Consider the following 19,692-nt stretch of genomic DNA (forward strand, 5'->3'; position numbering starts at 1 on the left):
CCTGAATCTACTTAGCTACTTGATTTAACCAATGCAACTTGGGGTTCACTTATTTTTGCACCTGCACTAATTCCTTTTTAATATTATTTTTCCACTACACACATGATTTCCTCTACACCAACATATGGTATTGGTATTAATAAACATGTTATGTCAGATCAAAAGACTGGTTCTGATTAAATGAAGATTTCATGGTAAAAACAAAAAAATATATAATTGCACAAGAGGTTCACAGACTTTCAAGCAGCACTGTATATATTTGCCACTGCTCGACTAAAAAACGCTTGGTCGACCAACATCTATCCACCAAACAATCGACCAGTTGACTAAATGGGGTCAGCTCTAAAAGTTGTTCAACAGTTGAGGGCAAAAAATGGGCATAAGGGGTGAATATTATGAGTCATAATCAATTATCATCCTCCCTCACTATCACAACGGTTAGTAACTACAAACTCATTTCATAGAACTTCAAAACACTGGCAGTTTATCTACTTCACTTCTTTAGTCTCCTCTCTGATCACTCCAGATAGCTCAGTTGTTCAGGGATGTGTGATGTCATAATTACAGAAGTCAACCTATCAATAGACTGGGTCATAACTTATGGAAGTCTAATTTATGAAGATAACTTATAGATAGATAGAACCTGCTCTTACCATGATGAACAGATTTCCCAATCGTCTCCTCCTCTTCTTCATCTTTAATGTTGGCATTCAGCTCCAGTGTTTGACTGCAGTCTTCCAGCTTCACTGATGTCATCGCTGGATCCTGCAGTGCAAACTGGGCTCCACTGTCACAATCAGGACCCAGTGACCGTAGGTTTGGATTCAGTGTGGAAGGAGAGAGGCAGGCTGGGTTTGTCCTCACTGTTGATGTTACAAACCTCAGATTTAATCTGAGTTGGCCAGTAGTAATAAAGAGAAACGGACACAAAAGTTAGTCTTAAATTCTGGCACTTTCTTTATTCTCAAACTATATTAGATCAGGTACCTAAGCATTGACAAACCATTCAATTCATTTCAAATTAGACAAGGTTCACACTATAAATTAGTCTACACAAGTCTACAGATTTCCTAAATTCACACACAGAGCATTCAGAAAGTATTCAGACCCCTTGACCTTGATTGGCGAGGGGGAATTGTTTTCCCCCTCGCCAATCTACAGACGATACTCCATAATGACAAAGCAAAAAAATGTTTTTACAATTTTTTGCAAATGTATTAAAAATGTAACTGAAATATCACATTTACTTACGTATTCAGACCATTCACTCAGTACTTTTTTGAAGCAACTTTGGCAGCGTTTACAGCCTCAAGTCGTCTTGTGTATGACGCTACAAGCGTGGCACTAGAGGTCGACTGACTAATCGGCATGGCCGAATAATTACGGCCGATTTCAAGTTTTCATTACAATTGTAATCGGCATTTTTGGACTGATTACATTGCATTCCACAAGGGAACTGCGTGGCAGGCTGACCACCTGTTACACGAGTGCAGCAAGGAGCCAAGGTAAGTTGCTAGCTAGCATTAAACTTATTTTATAAAAAACAATCAATCTTCACATAATCACAAGTTAACTACACATGGTTGACGATATTACTAGGTTAACTAGTTTGTCCTGCGTGGCATATAATCAACGCGGTACCTGTTAATTATCATCGAATTACAGCCTACTTCGCCAAATGGGGGATGATTTAATTAACATAAGCGCATTTGCGACAAAAGCACAATCGTTGCACGAATGTACCTAACCATAAACATCAATGCCTTTCTTAAAATCAATACAGAAGTCAATTTATTTTTAAAAATTGCATATTTAGTTAAAATAAATTAATGTTAGCAGGCAATACTAACTAGGGAAATTGTGTCACTTCTCTGGCGTTCATTGCACGCAGGGCCGTTTGGGCCGTCTGGCTCGTTGCAAACTAATTTGCGAGAATTTTACGTAATTATGACTTAACATTGAAAGCTGTTCAATGTAACAGCAATATTTAGACTTAGGGATGCCACCCGTTAGATAAAATACAGAACGGTTTCGTATTTCACTGAAATAATAAACGTTTTGTTTTCGAAATGATCGTTTCCGGATTTTACCATAATGACCAACGGCTTGCATTTCTGTGTTTATTATAATTAAGTCTATGATTTGATAGGTCAGTCTGACTGAGCGGTGGTAGGCAGCAGCAGGCTCATAAGCATTCATTCAAACTTTACTACGTTTGCCAGCAGCTCTTAGCAATGCTTGCTTCACAGCGCTGTTAATGACATCAAGCCTATCAACTCCTGAGATTAGGCTGGCAATACTAAAGTGCCTATTAGAACATCCAATAGTCAAAGGTATATGAAATACAAATGGTATAGAGAGAAATAGTTGACGCGTCATAATTCCTATAATAACTACAACCTAAAACTTCTGAACTGGGAATATTGAACCACCAGCTTTCATGTGTTCTCATGTTCTGAGCAAGGAACTTAAACGTTAGCTTTTTTACATGGCACATATTGCAATTTTACTTTCTTCTCCAACAAAGTGTTTTTGCATTATTTAAACAACATTGAGCATGTTTCATTATGTAGTTGAGACTAAATATATTTTATTTATGTATTATATGAAGTTAATAAAAGTGTTCATTGTTCATTCAGTATTGTTGTAATTGTCATTATTACTTATATATATATATATATATATATATATATATGTTTAAAAAATAATAATAATAATTGTCCGATTAATCTATATCTGCTTTTTTGGCCCTCCAATAATCGGTATCGGTGTTAAACTCATAATCGGTCGACCTCTACATGGCACACCTGTATTTGGGGAGTTTCTCTCATTCTTCTCTGCCTTTCCTCTCAAGCTCTGTCAGGTTGGATGGTGAGCATTGCTAAACAGCCATTTTCAGGTCTCTCCAGGGATGTTCGATCTGGCTGTGTTGTCTTGGTTGTGTGCTTAGGGTCATTGTCCTGTTGGAAGGTGAACCCAGTCTGAGGACCTTGGAAGGTTTTCATTAAGGATCTCTTTGTAATTTGCTCCATTCATTTTTCCCTTGATCCTGTCGAGTCTCCCAATCCCTGCCGCTGAAAAACATCCCCACAGCATGATTCCACCACCATGCTTCACCGTAGGGATGGTGCCAGGTTTTCTCCAGGTGTGTTTCATCAGACCAGAGAATGTAGTTTCTCATGGTCAGAGGCCTTTAGTCGCTTTTTGGCACCAAGCGGTCTGTCATGTGCCTTTTACTGAGGTCATGTGCCTTTTATTAAGGAGTGGCTTCCTTCTGGACACGCTACCATAAAGTTCTGACTGGTGAAGCGCTGCAGAGATGGTTGTCCTTCTGGAAGGTTCTCCCATCTCTACAGAGGAACTCTGGAGCTCTGTCAGAGTGACCATTGGGTTCTTGGTCACCTCCCTGACCAAGGCCCTTCTACCCGATTACTCAGTTTGACCAGGCGGTGAGCTCTAGGAAGAGTCAATCCTGTCTCAAAGCTCTACAGACAAATCCTCCTTGGTTTTTGCTCTGACATGCACTGTTAACTGTGGGACTGGATGCACCCGAGCTCAATTTTAAGTCTCATAGCAAAGGGTCCGAATACTTATGTAAATAAAGCATTTGTTATTTTTGCAAACAAATCTAAAAATCTGTTTTCGCTTTGTCATTATGTGTTATTGTGTGTAGATTGATGAGGAACATTTAATTGAATCAATTTTAGAATAAGGCTAAAGTAACAAAATGTGTAAAAGGGGAAGGGGTCTGAATACTTTCCAAATGCCCTGTAAGGAACTGGCAACTCGTTCTCATTCTGAGAAATAAGGTTGGCCCCTTTATTTAACATCTGAACAAAGTGGACAGCCTAACAAGCTTTTCAAACAGTTGGAGACAGACATCTAGCAAATGGATCCAAGTTGGCTAAACTTGAAATATAAAAATTAGCTGGCTAATCACTAGCACGTGGGCTTGAGAGATTAGAGTAAATACGTTATACTGTATTATACTCTGTACTGTTGTACTCTACTGAACTAACTGTTACTAATCTTTCCTGTACTCTACTGTACTGTGCTTTCCAATCTTGTGAAACAGTAGCTATGTTTCCAAGAAGTTATCCAGTGATTGTTTTTTGTTGACATGTAGAAAAAGTTTGAATAGAAAATAGATCAGACAATTGCCCACTAGATTGTTTTCATTTAACTATCTTGTGCTGATAAAAACAGCTGTACGTAATGACGCACCTCGTACTGTCAAAATGATTCAGCAATCATCATTTATTCAACAAACACTGTTTTCATCCTCATTTGTCAGAATAAAGAAACATTGACAAAAGAGATATCCACCCGTCAAAAAGATATAAATGTTGTTGAGCATTAAAACATTTCTTCTATATCTGCCGTTTCCATTACACATGTCGCAAATAATGTTTTTACCACATTGCTTTGTTGAATGCACCCAGGTCAATGAAAACCTGCCTAATGATGTGATTGGTTCAGATTTGGTCCGGTCTAAGGTTTGGGCCAAGTCAAAAAAGGCATCCAAAAGACGTCGGTCCGTGTTTACTGGGGTGTATCCTACAGTGTTTACTGGGGTGTATCCTACAGTGTTTACTGGGGTGTATCCTACAGTGTTTACTGGGGTGTTTCCTACAGTGTTTACTGGGGTGTATCCTACAGTGTTTACTGGGGTGTATCCTACAGTGTTTACTGGGGTGTATCCTACAGTGTTTACTGGGGTGTATCCTACAGTGTCGGTCTATAACTTTATGAATGTCCATCCATGTGGAAGGCCTAGCGTTTGTAAAACAGTCAGTTGCATTGGCTTTATTAGTCCTGGTTCCTGTGATTAATAAATGTGTCCATTTAAGCTCTGAATCAGCTACCCAACTTTATCAGGAGTTATCCAGAGCCTATTTGCAATGAGAATCAATGTGTTTAACACAGTGGGAAATGTAGAAGTATCATTTGTTTTGCTATGATCATCTCGTCCAAAATGTACGAAGAAACTTGAAACCACTGATTACCATGACAATTTAGCTGACGGGGTTCAACTCCCGGACAACAGAGGTTTCAGAGTCCTGCAATAGAGCCGAGATGCTAATATTTGTGTAAACTCTACATAGTTGTGTTCTGTGGGTGTCACTGAGTAGGCTGAACAATCCATGGGTAAGACTGTAGAGTGCAATATGAATGTCCAACACAAACAAAAGACCCTCCATACTCAACTGGTGGACCTCGGTCCGGATCCAGAATGGGGTGAATACGGAACCCCTAATTTTTGCCTTTGGGATACGAAGCCTGGTAAAAAAAAGACATGGACAGGTTTAGGATAGCAGGAAATTAGCTTTAAAACAGCTACATGTTTTCTCTGCTAAGAGGATGGTAGTTAAGATTTTGGGGTTGCAAGTTAGGGGTTTGTTACAACGCCAATAAATGACAATATCCATCTGGACCTTTGCCACCTAGGAAATTTGTGTGACCGGACCTTCTGAAAAAGTACTGGAGAACCCCTGTAATGGACTGACTGGGAAGGTGATTTTTCAGTCCTGCAATAACAGCTAAGAAGCAGGCCAAACATGGAAGCCGCTGGGCCAATTGTGCGCCGCCCTATGGGACTCAATAATGAAACTAATTCATTATTGTAATTCATTTTAAATTAAGTAACAACATTCAAATCATGTTTAGCGTTATCTAGTCCAGTATGGCATGATTGCACTATTTTGTATCCGTTTGCGTTACTTTCAATGAGGAACTTTTATTTTGAGGGGGAACCGCAAATCCCACTATTGTGGCTAATCGTTATTGTAGCTAACTTCACATAGGTAGGGACAAGCGACTACCAGGGCTGTTTCCAGCCACGATCAGAACAAATGTATTATGTAGAACAAGCATGCCTCTGATTCCAAGGAATCATGTCAGTTCTATTCAGAGCACTTCAATCTGCAACTTTCCAAAACGTTTTTGTTCTGAACATCCCCAGGCAAAACCCACTGAACCCATACGAACCTGCAAAGCCTCCCAAATGAACGCGTGGTGGGCTCCGCATCGTGCGCTTTTAAAATATTTTTTTTGCACGTTCTTCACTCAATCGGGTTGGCAACAAAACCTTTCCCAAACGTGATAATACCTTGACGGGTGTTATCTAGCATGTTATTACGTTATTTCGATATTAGACCGTTCAAACGTGCTAGTACATACCTGTAGTAATAAAGAGAAACGGACAGCACAGTTTAAACGTTTTCTAAATTCTAAAGAATGGTGTGCGCCTACCGGAACTTCCTGTTCCCCACACTACCAAAGTGCAACAGAGACATCTACTGGATTGATGGACTAACTTCTGCTAAATCATGTGGAATATAAAAGTGAGATTGATTAGCTACACAAATAAAACTTGGTTTAAAAAAACGAAAGGGGTGTCTGTTTAAGTGTCTTTAAGTTTTCAACCCATTACATATGCATTGTAGAGGATCTCTGTGGAAGGCCAAGAAGATCATCAAGAACCTCAGCCACCAGAGCAACAGCCTGTTCACCCTGCTACCGTCTTGAAGGCGAAGACAGTACAGGTGCATCAAAGCTGGTACCAAGAGAATGAAACCGCTTCTATCTCCAGGCCATAAGACTGTTAATAAACAGTCATCCTTGATTTGATTTAGAGAATATTGGTGACAAGCAACTTGGCTTGTCCCAGTGTGTAGAGGTGTCATGACATGTATTGAGTAGATAAATACAGATATACAGCACCAGTAAAAAGTTTGGACACACCCACTCATTCCAGGGTTTCTTTAGTTTTCTTATTTTCTACATTGTATAATAATAGTGAAGACATCAAAACTATTAAATAGCACATATGGAAGGAATCATGTAGTAACCAAAAAGGTGTTAAAAAAAAAATCAAAATATATTTTATATTTGAGATTCTTCAAAGTAGCCACCCTTTGACTTGATGACAGCTTTGCACACGCTTGGCATTCTCTCAACCAGCTTCACCTGGAATGCTTTTCCAACAGTCTTGAAGGAGTTCCCACGTTGTTAATTTGAATGCCATGAAAGCATATTTACCCCCAAAACTACAATGACTCAGTAGATCAATAAAGTTCCAGTACTCTAGCAGGTCTCACAGCTGCTTATGCTGACATAACATGTTAGTGAATAGGTCAGATTTAGCTTTGTGGTGCCCCTTTCAACTTCCTGTCTTGTTCAGCTTCAGAAAAACAGTAAATATGTCACTTGAAACATCGTGTTTTGGTAATTCCTTATACAAAAGAGAAGAGTTTAACGAGAACAAAAAAATACATTTTCAATTAAGTTATCCAAACATATTCATAATTAATTATTAAAATAACTAATCTCGTTTTAAAATACAATTCATTAAACAAAAAGTATCCACCCAAACGAATGGTGAAAACTGATCATCACACCATCTCTATCTGATACATGTTGTGCCATCTCATTCTCACAGAAAACTGCAGAGGGAAGCAGTACCACCCAGTCAACCAGCCTCACAGAGGATATTCAACCCTAAAGGCAAATCTAAGGTGCTCTAAATATCTCTACAGTAGAAGCTAAGAAAACACACAAACGGACCAGGTGCATACTGATCAGTAAAGTAAAGAGAGGCTAACATTCTATAACACTCCCTTTCCTCTGCACAGTTCTCTCTCAGTGAGAAACAATAGGATTACAATAGTGTGTTACAATTTACTGAGAATTAAGTGATGGAATGATTTTAATCTTCACTAGTCAGGGTCAGATGAGGTTTCTCACATTTATGTACATGTTGGTGTCTTTTCAAATGGCCATGTTGAGAGAAAGTCTTCCAATGGTCAGAGCAGGAGTAAAGCTTCTCTCCTGTGTGTATGCTTTGGAGTGTTCTTATGTTGCTCTGCTGAGAGAAAATATTCTCACAGTCAGAACAGGAGTAGGGCTTCTCTCCAGTGTTGAACTATCAGATCCCTTGATATTTTGCCAGGTCTTCCCACAGTCAGAGCAGGGATACAGATTCTCTCCCGTGTCTATTTTTAGGTGTATTTTTAGCTTTGATAGAATTGGGAAAATCTCCTCAATGTGGGCAGTGGTGAGACCTCTTAGCTCTGGGATCTTCCTGCTGTTGCTCTCTGGATGTAGAGAATGTGTCAACATGGTCTCATGTGTGAACAACATCAGAAGAACCAGTCAGTTGGTGTGATACACATGTCAATCAAATGTATTTTATAAAGCCCTTTTTACATCTGCAGTTGTCATGAAGTGCTTTACAGAAACCCTAACCTAACGTATCAGGCGTAAAATAAACACCACAAGCTTGCGGTTTTCAGGCTTTGACTTCCTCTCTGCCTTTTCCCTGAAAAACGGATGCTTCCGGTGTTCGTTGACTCCGCTGAGGGTGCAGGTACCGAGACCAAAACCCCAAAAGAGCAAGCAATGCAGAAGCACAGTGGTAGTAAAAACTCCCTAGAAGGAAGGAACGTAGGAAGAAACCTAGACAGGAACCAGGCTCCAAGCAGTGTCCGGGCTCTGGCTGGGCCACTCAAGGACATTCAGAGAATTGTCCAGAAGCCAGTCCTGCGTTGTCTTGGCTGTGTATTTGGGGTCATTGTCCCATTGGCAGGTGAACCTTCACCCCAGTCTGAAGTCCTGAGCGCTCTGGAGCAGGTTTTCATCAAGAATCTCTCTGACATCTACTGTCAACTTTGGGACCTGAAATAGACAGGTGTGTGCCTTTCCAAATCATGTCCAATCAATTGAATTTACCACAGCTGGACTCCAATCAAGTTGTAGAAACATCTCAAGGATAATCAATGGAAACAGGATGCACCTGAGCTCAATTTCAAGTCTGATAGCAAAGGGTCTGAATACTTATGTAAATAAGTATTTCTGTTTAAATGTGTGTTTTTTTTAAAACATTACTAAAAACGTGTTTTCATTGGTATTGTGTAGATTGCTGAGGAAAACGTTTTATTTAATACATTTTGGAATAAGGCTATAAAGTAACAAAATGTGGAAAAAGTTAAAGGGGTCTAAATTTAGAAAAATGGGATTGTCTTCTTGTCCTCCTTTTTAATGTTACAAATAACAATGGAAATCAATAACTCTGTCTCTGTTGTCATATGTTTCTTTCTGGTAAGCCTTTCCCATCCTGGAGTCTGAGACCTTGTGGAAATTTGTGGTAGAGAAGAATGTATGACAATTTAGACACTACATTACCCTATAGCAGTCATCATTTTATTTATTTATTTTACCTTTATTTAACCAGGCAAGTCAGTTAAGAACAAATTCTTATTTTCAATGACGGCCTGGGTGACACCCTGTTGTTTCCAATGGGTGACTCATAGCTAGCTAGCGAGTAGCGACCATATCATAGCTATTTGTCAGTTTCAGGTTAGGAAATTTAGCAAGCTACAGTAGCTAGTCAAGGTTAGAAAGCTACCTAGCTAATCCAAACAAAACTCAACATACTACATGGAAAGTATATTCTGCACAATGCGATATGGTAACTAGTTAGCAGGCCTAACAATAACGCAAACGTTTGCTAGCTACAGTTATGGCACTGCAGTTAGCTAGCAGGCCAAAATGCTAGCTAACTTCCTCGTTCAGCAGAATTCATGTATCCCCAAAAGAAAACTAAACAAATTGCATGTTTAACGTACCTTTCTCTCTCCTGTCTTGACGTTTCTGTCTCATCTATAACACTTTTGCACACATTTTGCACACTGACCTTTTCGACCCCTGTTCTAAACAAAATATTTAACTTTTTACTCAATACATTTTCCATGACACCCACTCATTACATTCCGAATGCTTAGCAGGACAGGAGAATGGTCCAATTCACACAGTTACCAAGAGAACAACCCTGGTCATCCAGGTCGGTGGACTTACTAAACATAAATGCTTTGTTTGTAAATTGTCTTAGTGTTGGTGTGCCCCTGGCTATTTTAATACTGATTAGATTTTTTTTGAAATTGTAATTTATTTAGTTTACAATTGTGCCATCTGGTTTGTTTAATATGAGGAATGTGAATAATATATTTTACTTTTGATACTTAAGTATATTTAAAACCCTTATACTTTGACTCAAGTATTTTACTAGGTGACTTTCACTTTTACAATTAAGGTGTCTTTACTTTTACTGAAGTATAACAACTGGGTACTTTTGTCCACCACTGGCTATTGGTTCCCTGTAATTACAAGTAGCACCCCACCAGATAGACTTCATTATTACTGGACAAATCCTGTGTAACACCTAGTAAATACATTGTACTTGTGCAGATATTAAATATACTCTGTGTTGGACTAGTGTATTTGTTCTCCCACTTGGATGTCATTTTCACAAGCTTTAAATTGAGGGCCAGGTTGTCAGGGTGGGTAATGTACTGTATAGGTAGGTACACATTAATTACTCCTAAAGATACACTTAATTTTAACTAGCTAAATCCTGTGTAAGAACTCAAAATTACATTGTATTTAAGCAAACATAACATGTGCTTTGAAAGTGTCGTATTCCTCACCTGGGATGAGACTCGTTTTAGATCTGTTTTTGTAAGCTCAAACCAAGTAAACCCAGATGGTTTCAGTAATTATATCTATATTTATTTACCAGGTAAATTGACTGAGAACACATTCTCATTTACAGCAACAACCTGGGGAATAGTTACAGTAGAGAGGAGGGGGGGTGAATGATGGTATGAGGGCCAGATTGGGAATTTAGCCAGGACCCAGGGGTAAACACCCCTACTCTTATGAAAAGTGGCATGGGATATATATAGTGACTGCAGAGAGTCGGGGTACCCGTTTAAGGTCCCACCCGAAAGATGGCACACAGGGAAATGTCTCCAATCACTGTCCTGGGGCATTATGATTTGTATTTTAGACCAGAGGAAAGACTGCCTCCTGCTGGCCCTCCAACACCACTTCCAGCAGCATCTGTTTTCCCATCCAGAGACCGACCAGGACCAACCCTGCTTAGCTTCAGAGGCTAGCTAGCAGGGGGGTATATTGCTGGCAATTATTAATTAGAGCCTATAATAAGGACCTCATGAAAGGAAGTGTTACCAGCATCTCTTCTTTATGTATATGCTGGTCTGCTTTAAAAAACCCAAGAGTCAATGTCCGCATCCCCGTCGAAATCAAATTAGCTTAATAATAAAAAATCCCCATCAAAAGCCTTCTGTTTAAGCTAGGGATGTATGTTTGAATTGGCTGTGTCTCAATTCACCACATCCGCTGATGTCAGCCTTCCTCATCTGTGGTGGAAGGTGGCAGAGCTGCGGTGTTGTTTGTCAGACCAGGAGACACTAACTTCTGTCTGTAGCCTACAAGGTGAGACTCACGAACAAGTACATTTTGCTCTAGGATTCCCACAAGTGTCTGAAGGTAGCAGGTACAAGTTTTTTAAATGTTTTATGTTGAGACATATACATTGAAAAAAGGGGTTAAATACAGGTAAACATATATATATGTTTTACTGATCTTTCTTAATCTCTCAGACAGGACACAAACTTCAAAACCAACTTTCCTTTGAAAATTGTTAGCAATGTCATCCCCCGCTCACTATCAAAAGGATTAGCAACTGTTAGCGTCAATTCCAGTCAATTCACAAAGTATCCCAAATTCCAATTCCACATTTTCCTCTTTCAAAAGCTATGAAGAGAATTGGATGTCAGAATGACAGAATTCAACCTAACAATAGACAGGGTCATAATGTACGGAGGTCTAAATTATCAAGATAATTTATAGAGAGAACCTGCTCTTACCATGAACAACAGTTTTACCAATCTTCTCCTCCTCTTCTTCATCTTTAATGTTGACATTCAGCTCCAGTGTTTGACTGCAGTCTTCCAGCTTCACTGATGCCATCTCTAGATTCTGCAGTGCAAACTAGGCTCCACTCTCACAATCAGGACCCAGTGACTGTAGGTTTGGACTCAGTGTGGAAGGAGAGAGGCAGGCTGAGTTTATCCTCACTGTTATTCTGTCAACTCTGGATAGGATCCCAGTTCTAAATAGAAGTATGAGGTCAACTTCTTCCCCTGTGCAGGCCACATCCCCTCCCATTGTAATATTACGTATGAACACATTCTGAACAATGGCTTCCTAAAATGCTGTGGTGCTGACTAACACAGTAGGAAAGGTTGTGGTAGACGTGTTCCATCACAGGCGATTTCACAGCTCTTCCACTCTGAACAATGGGGATGGAAAGGGTAATGCAGCTTCCTCTCTGGTTCCATTCGGCAAAGAGAGTTCATAGCTCTGTTACTCTGAGCATTCATAACAATGACGCCCTCAAATGCGCCATCAATACCAGAGTTCTACAAGACTGTTTACATAATCAACAGGGCATTTCAACAGTCTGAGCCTGAATATAATCCTGGGCATATATTGAGCTCTAACAATGAAGAATGAATACTGTAGTGGTGTGAGAAAGGTAACACAAGCTTCCTCTCTGGTTCCATTCCCCCAATAGTAACTGGGTCATTATTGGATTGTGGTGGTAATGCTGTCCCTGGACTTTGGCACCACATAAAACACTTTAAAATAAGAAATAATACTTTGTTTTATTTAACTGTTATTTAATAAGAAACATATTTAAGTAATTTATACTGCAAATTGGCTTATCCCCATGGTGATGTCTAGAGATGTAGTGACATGTTTTGAGTATATAGACATGTACATTATTTTGAATACCATGAAGTAAACAAATCATAGTATTTTCTGTATAGATAACCCGAAAAACAAAGTATGACCAGCACAAATTCATGTAGAATGTTTATTTTTCATAGGCAGATCAATAAGTTCATTGCAGTTATCCAAATACATTAACCAATGACTAAAGTAATCAATCTAGTTTTCTAAGGCAATTTAATAAACACTTGTAGTCATTTCAGAGCCTGCATATCATTAAAAAAATGTTGTTATGTAGTTAAAAATAATCCACCCAAACTAATGGTGAAAACGAATCATCACACCATCTCTATCTGATAAACGTGTCTACCAGCTCATTCCCACAGAGAACTGCAGAGGGACAACTTGGTGTCAGAGCAAAAAGTACTATATGTAACAAAAATCCATACCACACACTTTAGTATGATACAGTATGCTTTGTTACATTACAGTGGCCTACAAATGTAAAATGAGTAGTACAATATAATAAGATTTGTATGGCGTATAGTATGCTACGAATTACAATTCGTACAATATGTTACGAATATGCAATACGTATATTTTACTTATTCCAATTTGTTGTTGCTAACGTTAATGAAAATGCTAAGTAGTTGCATGCTAACCTAACATGCTTGGTACACTATATAAACAGAAAAGTATAAAGACACCCCTTTAAATTAGTAGAGTCGGCTATTTCAGCCACACCCGTTATTGACAGGTGGCATCCCATCGTCATGGGATGCCACCTTTCCAACAAGTCAGTTCGTCAAATATCTGCCCTGCTAGCCCTGCCCCGGTCAACTATAAGTGTTGCTATTGTGACGTGGAAACGTCTAGGAGCGAAGTGGTAGGTCACACAAGCTTACAGAACGGGACCGCCAAGTGCTGAAGCGCGTAAGAATTGTCTGTCCTCGGTTGCAACACTCACTAACGAGTTCCAAACTGCCTCTGGAAGCAACGTCAACACAATAACTGTTAGTCAGGAGCTTCACAAAAAAATGGGTTTCTATGGCTGAGCAGCTGCACACAAGACTAAAATCACCCAGATGTGCAATGCCAAGCGTCAGTTGGAGTGGTGTAAAGCTCACCGCCATTGGACTCTGAAGCAGTGGAAACACGTTCTCTGGAGTTATGAATCCCGCCTTATCATCTGGAAGTCTGATGGACAAATCTGGGTTTGGCGGATTCCAGAAGAATGCTACCTGTCCCAATGCATAGTGCCAACTGTAAAGTTTGGTGGAGGAGGAATAATGGTCCGAGGCTGTTTTTCATGATTCGGGCTAGGCCCCTTAGTTCCAGTGAAGGGAAATCATAACGCTACAGCATACAATGACATTCAACATGATTTTCTGCTGCCAACTTTGTGGCAACAATTTGATAAAGACCTTTTCCTGTTTTAGCATGACAAGGCTTCTATACAAAGCGAGGTCCATACAGAAATGGTTTATCGAGATCGGAGTGGAAGAACTTGACTGGCCTACACAGAGCCCTGACCTGAACCCCATTTAACAACTTTGGGATGAATTGGAATGCCGACTTCGAGCCAGGCCTAATCGCCCAACATCACTTGTGACTGAATGAAAGAAATTCCCCACAGCAATGTTCCAACATCTAGTGGAAAGCCTTCCCAGAAGAGTGGAGGCTGTTATTTCAGCAAAAGGGGCACCAATTCCATGATTTTGGAATGAGATGTTCAACGAGCAGGAGTCCACATACTTTTGGTCATGCAATGTTGTTGCAAAGTTGCTTATTAGCTAAAATGCTAAAGTACATGTTGATGCATTTCTATGTTTTGTAGTAAAAAAGATGGAGAAAGATCATTTACAATGACATTCTATAATGCTCCCTTTCCTCTGCACAGTTAACACAGTGAGAAAAAAAATATGATTACAATAGTGTTAATGTTCAAATTCACTGTTACCACTTCCTTTATGAGATGAGAATGAGGTGATGTAGTGACTAATCTTGGCTGGTCTGAGACAACTGATGATGCTTCTCACCTTTATGGATACATTGATGTGTTTTTAAGGTGGTCAATCGGGAGAAACTCTTCCCACAGTCAGAGCAGGAGTAAGGCTTCTCTCCTGTGTGTATTCGCTGGTGTCATTTTAAGTCGATCTGTTGGGAGACACTCTTCCCACAGTCAGAGCAGAAGCAAGGCTTCTCTCCTGTGTGTCCTATTGGGTGAACTTTTTGCTCAGTTGACGTTGTATAGCACTTCCCACAGTTAAAGGAGATAAGCCTTACTCCTGCTTTATGTATATGTTTGTGTATTTTTAAGTTGCCCTGTTGGGAGAAACTCTTTCAACTGTCAGAGCATTAGTAAGGCTTCTCTTCTGTATGTATAAGTTCATGTCTTTTTAAGTTGCCCAGTCGGGAGAAACTCTTTCCACAGTCAGAGCAGGAGTAAGGCTTCTCTCCTGTGTGTGTTCTCTGATGAATTTTTAGGTTAGTTGATGATGTGAAGCATTTTACACAATTAGAGCAGGCATAAGGCTTTTCTCCTGTGTGTGTTCTCTGATGACTTTCAAGACCAGAGTATGTTGTGAAGCATTTTACACAATCAGAGCAGGAGTAAGGTTTCTCTCCTGTGTGTGTTCTCTGATGAACTTTCAGGTCATTTGATGTTGTGAAGCATTTTAAACAGTCAGAGCAGAAGTAAGGCTTCTCTCCTGTATGTATACGTTCATGTGTTTTTAGGTGGCCCAGTCGAGAGAAACTCTTTCCACAGTCAGAGCAGGAGTAGGGCTTCACTCCTGTATGCATACGTTCATGTGCTTTTAAGTTGCTCAGTAGAGAGAAACTCTTCCCACAGTCAGAGCAGGAGTAAGGCTTCTCTCCTGTATGTATACGTTCATGTGTTTTTAGGTGGCCCAGTCGAGAGAAACTCTTTCCACAGTCAGAGCAGGAGTAAGGCTTCTCTCCTGTATGTATACCTTCATGTGTTTTTAGGTGGCCCAGTCGAGAGAAACTTGCCCCACAGTCGGAGCAGGAGTAAGGCTTCTCTCCTGTATGTATATGTTCATGTCTTTTTAAGGTGTCCAGTCGTGAGAAACTCTTTCCACAGTCAGAGCAGAAGTAAGGCTTCAATCCTGTATGTATCCGTTCATGCACTCTCTGATGAACTATCAGAACCTTTAATGTTGTGAAATCCTTGCCACAGTCAGTACAGGAATACAGATTCTCTCCTACGTGTATTTTTAGGTGTATTTTCAGCTTTGATAGAAATGAGAAAATCTCACCACAATGTGGGCAGTGGTGAGACCTCTTAGCTCTGTGATCTTCCTGCTGTTGCTCTCTGAATGTAGAGAATGTCTCTCCATGGTTTCCTGTGTGAACATCATCAGAAGAATAATCAGTTGGTGTCATATACAGTACCAGTCCAAAGTTTGGACACACCTACCCATTCCAGGGTTTTTCTTTATTTTGACTATTTTCTACATTGTAGAATAACAGTGAAGACATCAAAACTATATATATAATGTTATATTTTAGATTCTTCAAAGTAGCCACCCTTTGCCTTGATGACAGCTTTGCACTGTTGGCATTCTCTCAACCAGCTTCACCTGGAATGCTTTACCAACAGTTTGAAGGACTTCCCACATATGCTGAGCAGATGTTGGCTGCTTTTCCTTCACTCTGCGGTCCAACTCATCTCAAGCCATCTCAATTGGGTTGAGGTCTGGGGATTGTGGAGGCCAGGTCATCCGATGCAGCGCTCCATCACTCGCATTCTTGGTCAAATAGCCCTTACACATCCTGGAGGGGTGTTTTGGATCATTGTCCTGTAGAAAAAACAAATGATAGTCCCACTAAGCCCATACCAGATGGGATGGCATATCGCCTCAGAATGCTGTGGTAGCCATGCTGGTTAAGTGTGCCATTCTAAATCAATCACAGACACTGTCGTCACCAGCAAAGCACCCCCACACCGCCTCCTCCATGCTTCACAGTAGGAACCACACACGCAGAGATGATCCGTTCACCTACTACTCTGCGTCTCACAAAGACACAGCGGTTGGAACCAAAAATCTCATATTTGGACTCATCACACCAAATTACAGATTTCCACTGGTCTCATGTCCATTGCTCATGTTTCTTGGCCCAAGCAAGTCTCTTCTTATTGGTGTCCATTAGTATTGGTTTCTCTGCATCAATTCAACCATGAAGGCCTGATTCACGCAGTCTCCTCTGAACAGTTGATGTTGAGATATGTCTGTTACTTGAACTCTGTGAAGCATTTATATGGGATGCAAATTCTGAGGCTGGTAAATCTAATGAACTTATCCTCTGTCGCAGAGGTATCTCTGGGTCTTCCTTTCCTGTGGCGGTCCTCATGAGAGCCCAGTTTCATCATAGCGCTTGATGACACTTTCAAAGTTCTAGAAATATTCCACATTGACTGGCCTTCATGTCTTAAAGAAGATGGACTGTCATTTCTATACCACCCCTACAGTGTCACAACACAACTGATTGGCTCAAACGCATTAATAAGGCACTTCCAAAAATGAACTTTTAATAAGGCACACCTGTTAATTGAAATCTATTCCAGGTGACTTCTTCATGAAGATGGTTGAGAGAATGCCAAGAGTGTGCAAAGTTGTTATCAAGACAAAAGGTGGCTACTTTGAAGAATCTCAAATATATTTTTATTTGTTTAACACTTTTTTGGTTACTACATAATTCCACATGTGTTATTTAAAAGTTTGTTTTCACTATTATTCTACAATGTAGAAAATAGTAAAAATTAAGAAAAACCCTGGATTGAGCAGGTGTGTCCAAACTTTTGACTGGTGCTGTCCATGTCAATCAAATTTATTTTATGAAGCACGTTTTTACATCAGCAGTTGTCACAAAGTGCTTTACAAAAACACAGCCTAAAATCCCTAAAGAACAAGCAATGCAGGTGTAGAAGCACAGCGGCTAGGAAAAATTCCCTAGAAAGAAGGAACCTAGAAGAAACGTAGAGAGGAACCAGGCCCAAAGGGGTGGCCAGTCCTCTTCTGTCTGTACCGGGTGACATATGTATTCATATCAGTAGGCTGTACAATACAGGGGAATAAAACTATTCTAAAAGTGGGTAAGAGATGAAAGCTAAAAAGGGGCGTGTCATCCTCTACTCACTATCACAAGGGTTAGTAACTACACAGACTCATTTCAAAGAACTTTAAAACACTGGCAGTTTGTCTACTCCACTTCTTTAGTCTACACTCTGATCACTCCAGACAGCCCAGTTAATAAAACTAATGCTGGCAATACTGGTGTCAAACCACGCAAGTCTCAGTAGCATGAAATAACATCTACCTTCTCATTGAAACAGTTAATCATGAAACAGTTCTACTGCAACTTTTCATACACAGTGGGAAGTTGGAATAAATAACAGAACCTCCTCTTACCATGAGAAACAGATTTCCCAATCTTCTCCTCCTCTTCTTCATCTTTAATGATGACATTCAGTTCCACTGTTTGACTGCAGTCTTCCAGCTTCACTGATGCCATCTCTGGATCCTGCAGTGCAAACTGGGCTCCACTGTCACAATCAGGACCCAGTGACTGTAGATTTGGACTCAGTGTGGAAGGAGAGAGGCAGGCTGGGTTTGTCCTCACTGTTGATGTTACCGGCCCCAGACTTAATTCTAGCCGTCCTATAGTAACAATGAGAAACAGGCAACAAAAAGTTAGTCTTGACATTTATGGCACTTTCTTTATCCTCAAAAAATATATTATATTTCTTCTTGTTCAATGATCTAAAACAGTGCTTGACTTGGACTGAAATAGGTCCCGGTACTGTTTATATTTGTATTGATTTAACCTTTATTTAACCAGGAAGGGCTCGTTGAGATTTAAAATCTCTTTTTCAAGAGCATCCTGGCCAAGATAGGCAGCACCAGGTCATTACAGAAATTACAGACAGACAACATGAAAAACTACAAGTAATCGAGTAAAAACCATTGAATTCACAATAGTATAACAAAATCAAAAACAGCCAATTAAAAACATTGACAGGTCAGGGAATCAGCCTCAAAATCCTTCATCAGTGATTTAAAAACACCAATCAGGACACGTTCTTCCAGTTTAAAAGTATTTTGTAAGGCGTTCCAAGACGATGGCGCAGAGTACATAAAAGTCCTTTTACCAAATTCAGTTCGGACATTTGGAACAGTTAGCAGGATAAAGTCCAGTGAACGAAGAGACGACCCACCACATTTCTGAACCATAAAAATGCCCAAATAAAAAGGTAGTAAACCCAAAATGGCTTTGTAAGGAGCTCCACAATACTGTTGAGCTAATATTCTATAAGAGGAACATGAGCTCAAACAGTAGAAATTTGAGGTGACGGTACTCAGCTCCGGTGAGCTCCTGTCCAAGTCAAGAACTGATGTCATTTCAAAGGATCTGGTAGCTAAGCATTGACAACAAAACATTAACGAATTGATATTAGACAAAGTACACACTTTAAAATTAGTCTACACAACATAAATTAAGCTACACAACGTAAGTGCACGTAAACTATAGTAGATGTCCCAAATTCACATTGTTTCAGGCAGCACTATGTGCTATTTTCCTAAATAACCTCGTCTTCACTTTATTATTTCAATCAATTGTATTTCCTGTCCACACAATAGTAACATTTATAGATACATAAAGAAACAACTGAATATTAGTACACATGTAGAAAACTGATAATCATTACATTCAGCTTCAAACCTGTAGTAAGACCGTGAAATTGTCTCTGCATTGTCTTTTGGCATTCTGTACCACTGGAACCCCGGCAACCTCAATCTGCCTTTCTCTCACCTGACACCTCAGATCTCCAGCCCCATTGGCACCCCCACAACTAACACACATAACTTTCTCCACGATACCACACATTCCTTCATCTCATGACCTCCTACACACTTCTCACATCTAGGCATCTCACTCCTACACACTGCTGCAACAGGCCCATAAACCTGACACCTAAAACACTGTAGTATTTACGGAACAAAAGCGCCCACAGGATAACTGACACTTCCTACCTTGACCTTTCTGGCAGAGACTCTGCATCAAAACTCT

The 19,692-nt window shown here is 40.0% G+C and overlaps 3 protein-coding genes across 3 annotated transcripts in view; all 3 read right to left on the minus strand.

Moving 5' to 3' along the window:
- LOC110528886 (zinc finger protein 664-like) overlaps positions 1-1,027 on the minus strand; it is a 140,889-nt gene extending 139,862 nt beyond the window's left edge. Inside the window, exon 1 of the mRNA XM_036951239.1 lies at positions 654-1,027. The gene's annotated coding sequence lies outside the window, so the exon portion shown is untranslated. The remainder of the gene's footprint in view (positions 1-653) is intronic.
- The window catches only part of LOC110528894 (oocyte zinc finger protein XlCOF6-like), a 680,129-nt gene that overhangs the window by 284,249 nt on the left and 376,188 nt on the right, over positions 1-19,692 (minus strand). The gene's annotated exons all lie outside the window — the stretch shown is intronic.
- The window catches only part of LOC110514545 (zinc finger protein 883-like), a 98,722-nt gene that overhangs the window by 6,572 nt on the left and 72,458 nt on the right, over positions 1-19,692 (minus strand). The gene's annotated exons all lie outside the window — the stretch shown is intronic.

The sequence above is a fragment of the Oncorhynchus mykiss genome, chromosome 18 (assembly GCF_013265735.2).
Source record: "Oncorhynchus mykiss isolate Arlee chromosome 18, USDA_OmykA_1.1, whole genome shotgun sequence".
Taxonomy (NCBI): Eukaryota; Metazoa; Chordata; class Actinopteri; order Salmoniformes; family Salmonidae; genus Oncorhynchus; species Oncorhynchus mykiss.